The 7,822-nt window shown below is 46.3% G+C and overlaps 5 non-coding genes across 5 annotated transcripts; all 5 read left to right on the plus strand.

The window, feature by feature from the left end:
• Positions 1 to 492: 492 nt before the first annotated feature.
• Positions 493 to 683, plus strand: LOC142277615 (U2 spliceosomal RNA). Its single transcript, XR_012740746.1, has one exon. It is a non-coding gene; the product is annotated as a U2 spliceosomal RNA (small nuclear RNA).
• A 1,387-nt stretch (positions 684 to 2,070) lies between these two features.
• LOC142277616 (U2 spliceosomal RNA) lies at positions 2,071 to 2,261 on the plus strand. Its single transcript, XR_012740747.1, has one exon. It is a non-coding gene; the product is annotated as a U2 spliceosomal RNA (small nuclear RNA).
• Positions 2,262 to 3,648: 1,387 nt separating this feature from the next.
• Positions 3,649 to 3,839, plus strand: LOC142277617 (U2 spliceosomal RNA). The gene has a single exon (XR_012740748.1). It is a non-coding gene; the product is annotated as a U2 spliceosomal RNA (small nuclear RNA).
• Positions 3,840 to 5,226: 1,387 nt separating this feature from the next.
• LOC142277618 (U2 spliceosomal RNA) lies at positions 5,227 to 5,417 on the plus strand. Its single transcript, XR_012740749.1, has one exon. It is a non-coding gene; the product is annotated as a U2 spliceosomal RNA (small nuclear RNA).
• A 1,387-nt stretch (positions 5,418 to 6,804) lies between these two features.
• Positions 6,805 to 6,995, plus strand: LOC142277620 (U2 spliceosomal RNA). Its single transcript, XR_012740751.1, has one exon. It is a non-coding gene; the product is annotated as a U2 spliceosomal RNA (small nuclear RNA).
• The last annotated feature ends 827 nt before the right edge of the window (positions 6,996 to 7,822 follow it).

The raw sequence follows: 7,822 nt of genomic DNA on the forward strand, positions 1-7,822 counted from the left end.
GAGGGTGGGCTAGTGGAAGGAGGGGGCAATCTCTTTTTTTCCCGGGTGGTAGGGGGATGACAGGAGAAGGGAAGCGGGTGGTGAGAAAGGTACAGAGGGCAGGGTTTGGGGGCTGGGAAGGAAAGGGAAAAGATTAGGGTTTGGGGATGATGAAAGGGCTTTCTACGGGTAAGGATGGCAAAGGGTGGCAGTGACGGAAAGTCAGGCAACCTGTCCTGTCCGTCTTTTTGTATCGTGAATTGGAAAGACTGCAAGGGGGAGGGGAGTTGCTTGCGCCCTAAAGGAGGAGTTATTCAGATTCATTGCAGTGGGCGGCGGCTGCAAAACGCACCATTCTTCTTGTTTTGGCTCTGCAAAGCAGCCTTTTCAAGGGTTGGCTTGGGTGACAAAATGTCTTGTGTAGGCGTGGGTTTGTCTCCCTCTCGCTCTCTCTCCCTAAGATGTGTCCGGCATAGGCCAGGGTGCCACTCGAGGCCCAAACCAATTCTGGTTATCGCTTCTCGGCCTTTTGGCTAAGATCAAGTGTAGTATCTGTTCTTATCAGTTTAATATCTGATACGTCCCCTATCTGGGGACCATATATTAAATGGATTTTTAGAACAGGGAGATGGAAAAAGAGCTTGCTCTGTCCACTCCACGCATTGACCTGGTATTGCAGTACCTCCAGGAACGGTGCACCCCTTCTTAACCCAGTTTCCAAAAGCAGAACTCAATTCACCTGATTCATATTAGCCCGATTTAATGAATTGGAAGAAAGCATACGTCTTCATATGCACCTCAATTTGGCCCATTCACTTTTCACACTTCCTCCTTTTGTTTTTTATCTTTCACACTTTTGACTTTCTTTATTCATCCAAATAGCAAACTCATCACCACTCAACCTGACCAACTCGGCTATGTCCCCGTGCTGCAGTTCTCTGTCTTATCTAGATCATTTGCAATTGAATGGAATAGATCCCTTTTGGACAAAGTGGATTCACCTGCTGCTGCAGTGACCACAGGTGTGATAACATCTAGAATTGGCATCTGGTGCGATCTCTCCGCTTCCACTCCAAAGAAAGTTACCTGTTTATTCCTATCATGCATTGGTTTTTGGGGTTTTCTTTGAGTAATGATGATCTCTTTAGTAGTCTGTTGGCGCCCTCTCCTGGAGGAATAGTTTGCTTGCTCTTGGACATTCTAAAAGAGAGGTCATGATAGACATTGAGCTTCTGAGCTCAATTGGGGACAGTCATGGGTGATGAATGTTTGCAACCTACTGCGAAGCCTCATACCGCAATATAAGGAACGTCAAATACTAAGAAAGGGCGGCCTATGAAAGAATTACTACTTTCAATAAGTACACTTAAACGGCTAATTGGGAATAGAAAAACTGTAAAAAGCCCTCTGAGAAAGCCCCCCTCTAACCTTTGATAGTAAGCTTTTCTGTAGTCTGCCTGTTGATGTATTTTCCGTTTGAACTGTGCACAACATGAAGAGACGGAACACTGGCGGCTTGTCACAATGCCCCCCGATGACATCACAATAGCGCTGCTGCCTAGAAAACAAGCTGCGCAGAAGAAGTTGTTCTTTGGGTGGGAGGGTGGGCTAGTGGAAGGAGGGGGCAATCTCTTTTTTTCCCGGGTGGTAGGGGGATGACAGGAGAAGGGAAGCGGGTGGTGAGAAAGGTACAGAGGGCAGGGTTTGGGGGCTGGGAAGGAAAGGGAAAAGATTAGGGTTTGGGGATGATGAAAGGGCTTTCTACGGGTAAGGATGGCAAAGGGTGGCAGTGACGGAAAGTCAGGCAACCTGTCCTGTCCGTCTTTTTGTATCGTGAATTGGAAAGACTGCAAGGGGGAGGGGAGTTGCTTGCGCCCTAAAGGAGGAGTTATTCAGATTCATTGCAGTGGGCGGCGGCTGCAAAACGCACCATTCTTCTTGTTTTGGCTCTGCAAAGCAGCCTTTTCAAGGGTTGGCTTGGGTGACAAAATGTCTTGTGTAGGCGTGGGTTTGTCTCCCTCTCGCTCTCTCTCCCTAAGATGTGTCCGGCATAGGCCAGGGTGCCACTCGAGGCCCAAACCAATTCTGGTTATCGCTTCTCGGCCTTTTGGCTAAGATCAAGTGTAGTATCTGTTCTTATCAGTTTAATATCTGATACGTCCCCTATCTGGGGACCATATATTAAATGGATTTTTAGAACAGGGAGATGGAAAAAGAGCTTGCTCTGTCCACTCCACGCATTGACCTGGTATTGCAGTACCTCCAGGAACGGTGCACCCCTTCTTAACCCAGTTTCCAAAAGCAGAACTCAATTCACCTGATTCATATTAGCCCGATTTAATGAATTGGAAGAAAGCATACGTCTTCATATGCACCTCAATTTGGCCCATTCACTTTTCACACTTCCTCCTTTTGTTTTTTATCTTTCACACTTTTGACTTTCTTTATTCATCCAAATAGCAAACTCATCACCACTCAACCTGACCAACTCGGCTATGTCCCCGTGCTGCAGTTCTCTGTCTTATCTAGATCATTTGCAATTGAATGGAATAGATCCCTTTTGGACAAAGTGGATTCACCTGCTGCTGCAGTGACCACAGGTGTGATAACATCTAGAATTGGCATCTGGTGCGATCTCTCCGCTTCCACTCCAAAGAAAGTTACCTGTTTATTCCTATCATGCATTGGTTTTTGGGGTTTTCTTTGAGTAATGATGATCTCTTTAGTAGTCTGTTGGCGCCCTCTCCTGGAGGAATAGTTTGCTTGCTCTTGGACATTCTAAAAGAGAGGTCATGATAGACATTGAGCTTCTGAGCTCAATTGGGGACAGTCATGGGTGATGAATGTTTGCAACCTACTGCGAAGCCTCATACCGCAATATAAGGAACATCAAATACTAAGAAAGGGCGGCCTATGAAAGAATTACTACTTTCAATAAGTACACTTAAACGGCTAATTGGGAATAGAAAAACTGTAAAAAGCCCTCTGAGAAAGCCCCCCTCTAACCTTTGATAGTAAGCTTTTCTGTAGTCTGCCTGTTGATGTATTTTCCGTTTGAACTGTGCACAACATGAAGAGACGGAACACTGGCGGCTTGTCACAATGCCCCCCGATGACATCACAATAGCGCTGCTGCCTAGAAAACAAGCTGCGCAGAAGAAGTTGTTCTTTGGGTGGGAGGGTGGGCTAGTGGAAGGAGGGGGCAATCTCTTTTTTTCCCGGGTGGTAGGGGGATGACAGGAGAAGGGAAGCGGGTGGTGAGAAAGGTACAGAGGGCAGGGTTTGGGGGCTGGGAAGGAAAGGGAAAAGATTAGGGTTTGGGGATGATGAAAGGGCTTTCTACGGGTAAGGATGGCAAAGGGTGGCAGTGACGGAAAGTCAGGCAACCTGTCCTGTCCGTCTTTTTGTATCGTGAATTGGAAAGACTGCAAGGGGGAGGGGAGTTGCTTGCGCCCTAAAGGAGGAGTTATTCAGATTCATTGCAGTGGGCGGCGGCTGCAAAACGCACCATTCTTCTTGTTTTGGCTCTGCAAAGCAGCCTTTTCAAGGGTTGGCTTGGGTGACAAAATGTCTTGTGTAGGCGTGGGTTTGTCTCCCTCTCGCTCTCTCTCCCTAAGATGTGTCCGGCATAGGCCAGGGTGCCACTCGAGGCCCAAACCAATTCTGGTTATCGCTTCTCGGCCTTTTGGCTAAGATCAAGTGTAGTATCTGTTCTTATCAGTTTAATATCTGATACGTCCCCTATCTGGGGACCATATATTAAATGGATTTTTAGAACAGGGAGATGGAAAAAGAGCTTGCTCTGTCCACTCCACGCATTGACCTGGTATTGCAGTACCTCCAGGAACGGTGCACCCCTTCTTAACCCAGTTTCCAAAAGCAGAACTCAATTCACCTGATTCATATTAGCCCGATTTAATGAATTGGAAGAAAGCATACGTCTTCATATGCACCTCAATTTGGCCCATTCACTTTTCACACTTCCTCCTTTTGTTTTTTATCTTTCACACTTTTGACTTTCTTTATTCATCCAAATAGCAAACTCATCACCACTCAACCTGACCAACTCGGCTATGTCCCCGTGCTGCAGTTCTCTGTCTTATCTAGATCATTTGCAATTGAATGGAATAGATCCCTTTTGGACAAAGTGGATTCACCTGCTGCTGCAGTGACCACAGGTGTGATAACATCTAGAATTGGCATCTGGTGCGATCTCTCCGCTTCCACTCCAAAGAAAGTTACCTGTTTATTCCTATCATGCATTGGTTTTTGGGGTTTTCTTTGAGTAATGATGATCTCTTTAGTAGTCTGTTGGCGCCCTCTCCTGGAGGAATAGTTTGCTTGCTCTTGGACATTCTAAAAGAGAGGTCATGATAGACATTGAGCTTCTGAGCTCAATTGGGGACAGTCATGGGTGATGAATGTTTGCAACCTACTGCGAAGCCTCATACCGCAATATAAGGAACGTCAAATACTAAGAAAGGGCGGCCTATGAAAGAATTACTACTTTCAATAAGTACACTTAAACGGCTAATTGGGAATAGAAAAACTGTAAAAAGCCCTCTGAGAAAGCCCCCCTCTAACCTTTGATAGTAAGCTTTTCTGTAGTCTGCCTGTTGATGTATTTTCCGTTTGAACTGTGCACAACATGAAGAGACGGAACACTGGCGGCTTGTCACAATGCCCCCCGATGACATCACAATAGCGCTGCTGCCTAGAAAACAAGCTGCGCAGAAGAAGTTGTTCTTTGGGTGGGAGGGTGGGCTAGTGGAAGGAGGGGGCAATCTCTTTTTTTCCCGGGTGGTAGGGGGATGACAGGAGAAGGGAAGCGGGTGGTGAGAAAGGTACAGAGGGCAGGGTTTGGGGGCTGGGAAGGAAAGGGAAAAGATTAGGGTTTGGGGATGATGAAAGGGCTTTCTACGGGTAAGGATGGCAAAGGGTGGCAGTGACGGAAAGTCAGGCAACCTGTCCTGTCCGTCTTTTTGTATCGTGAATTGGAAAGACTGCAAGGGGGAGGGGAGTTGCTTGCGCCCTAAAGGAGGAGTTATTCAGATTCATTGCAGTGGGCGGCGGCTGCAAAACGCACCATTCTTCTTGTTTTGGCTCTGCAAAGCAGCCTTTTCAAGGGTTGGCTTGGGTGACAAAATGTCTTGTGTAGGCGTGGGTTTGTCTCCCTCTCGCTCTCTCTCCCTAAGATGTGTCCGGCATAGGCCAGGGTGCCACTCGAGGCCCAAACCAATTCTGGTTATCGCTTCTCGGCCTTTTGGCTAAGATCAAGTGTAGTATCTGTTCTTATCAGTTTAATATCTGATACGTCCCCTATCTGGGGACCATATATTAAATGGATTTTTAGAACAGGGAGATGGAAAAAGAGCTTGCTCTGTCCACTCCACGCATTGACCTGGTATTGCAGTACCTCCAGGAACGGTGCACCCCTTCTTAACCCAGTTTCCAAAAGCAGAACTCAATTCACCTGATTCATATTAGCCCGATTTAATGAATTGGAAGAAAGCATACGTCTTCATATGCACCTCAATTTGGCCCATTCACTTTTCACACTTCCTCCTTTTGTTTTTTATCTTTCACACTTTTGACTTTCTTTATTCATCCAAATAGCAAACTCATCACCACTCAACCTGACCAACTCGGCTATGTCCCCGTGCTGCAGTTCTCTGTCTTATCTAGATCATTTGCAATTGAATGGAATAGATCCCTTTTGGACAAAGTGGATTCACCTGCTGCTGCAGTGACCACAGGTGTGATAACATCTAGAATTGGCATCTGGTGCGATCTCTCCGCTTCCACTCCAAAGAAAGTTACCTGTTTATTCCTATCATGCATTGGTTTTTGGGGTTTTCTTTGAGTAATGATGATCTCTTTAGTAGTCTGTTGGCGCCCTCTCCTGGAGGAATAGTTTGCTTGCTCTTGGACATTCTAAAAGAGAGGTCATGATAGACATTGAGCTTCTGAGCTCAATTGGGGACAGTCATGGGTGATGAATGTTTGCAACCTACTGCGAAGCCTCATACCGCAATATAAGGAACGTCAAATACTAAGAAAGGGCGGCCTATGAAAGAATTACTACTTTCAATAAGTACACTTAAACGGCTAATTGGGAATAGAAAAACTGTAAAAAGCCCTCTGAGAAAGCCCCCCTCTAACCTTTGATAGTAAGCTTTTCTGTAGTCTGCCTGTTGATGTATTTTCCGTTTGAACTGTGCACAACATGAAGAGACGGAACACTGGCGGCTTGTCACAATGCCCCCCGATGACATCACAATAGCGCTGCTGCCTAGAAAACAAGCTGCGCAGAAGAAGTTGTTCTTTGGGTGGGAGGGTGGGCTAGTGGAAGGAGGGGGCAATCTCTTTTTTTCCCGGGTGGTAGGGGGATGACAGGAGAAGGGAAGCGGGTGGTGAGAAAGGTACAGAGGGCAGGGTTTGGGGGCTGGGAAGGAAAGGGAAAAGATTAGGGTTTGGGGATGATGAAAGGGCTTTCTACGGGTAAGGATGGCAAAGGGTGGCAGTGACGGAAAGTCAGGCAACCTGTCCTGTCCGTCTTTTTGTATCGTGAATTGGAAAGACTGCAAGGGGGAGGGGAGTTGCTTGCGCCCTAAAGGAGGAGTTATTCAGATTCATTGCAGTGGGCGGCGGCTGCAAAACGCACCATTCTTCTTGTTTTGGCTCTGCAAAGCAGCCTTTTCAAGGGTTGGCTTGGGTGACAAAATGTCTTGTGTAGGCGTGGGTTTGTCTCCCTCTCGCTCTCTCTCCCTAAGATGTGTCCGGCATAGGCCAGGGTGCCACTCGAGGCCCAAACCAATTCTGGTTATCGCTTCTCGGCCTTTTGGCTAAGATCAAGTGTAGTATCTGTTCTTATCAGTTTAATATCTGATACGTCCCCTATCTGGGGACCATATATTAAATGGATTTTTAGAACAGGGAGATGGAAAAAGAGCTTGCTCTGTCCACTCCACGCATTGACCTGGTATTGCAGTACCTCCAGGAACGGTGCACCCCTTCTTAACCCAGTTTCCAAAAGCAGAACTCAATTCACCTGATTCATATTAGCCCGATTTAATGAATTGGAAGAAAGCATACGTCTTCATATGCACCTCAATTTGGCCCATTCACTTTTCACACTTCCTCCTTTTGTTTTTTATCTTTCACACTTTTGACTTTCTTTATTCATCCAAATAGCAAACTCATCACCACTCAACCTGACCAACTCGGCTATGTCCCCGTGCTGCAGTTCTCTGTCTTATCTAGATCATTTGCAATTGAATGGAATAGATCCCTTTTGGACAAAGTGGATTCACCTGCTGCTGCAGTGACCACAGGTGTGATAACATCTAGAATTGGCATCTGGTGCGATCTCTCCGCTTCCACTCCAAAGAAAGTTACCTGTTTATTCCTATCATGCATTGGTTTTTGGGGTTTTCTTTGAGTAATGATGATCTCTTTAGTAGTCTGTTGGCGCCCTCTCCTGGAGGAATAGTTTGCTTGCTCTTGGACATTCTAAAAGAGAGGTCATGATAGACATTGAGCTTCTGAGCTCAATTGGGGACAGTCATGGGTGATGAATGTTTGCAACCTACTGCGAAGCCTCATACCGCAATATAAGGAACGTCAAATACTAAGAAAGGGCGGCCTATGAAAGAATTACTACTTTCAATAAGTACACTTAAACGGCTAATTGGGAATAGAAAAACTGTAAAAAGCCCTCTGAGAAAGCCCCCCTCTAACCTTTGATAGTAAGCTTTTCTGTAGTCTGCCTGTTGATGTATTTTCCGTTTGAACTGTGCACAACATGAAGAGACGGAACACTGGCGGCTTGTCACAATGCCCC

This window comes from Anomaloglossus baeobatrachus, unplaced genomic scaffold (genome assembly GCF_048569485.1).
Source record: "Anomaloglossus baeobatrachus isolate aAnoBae1 unplaced genomic scaffold, aAnoBae1.hap1 Scaffold_4113, whole genome shotgun sequence".
Lineage (NCBI taxonomy): Eukaryota > Metazoa > Chordata > Amphibia > Anura > Aromobatidae > Anomaloglossus > Anomaloglossus baeobatrachus.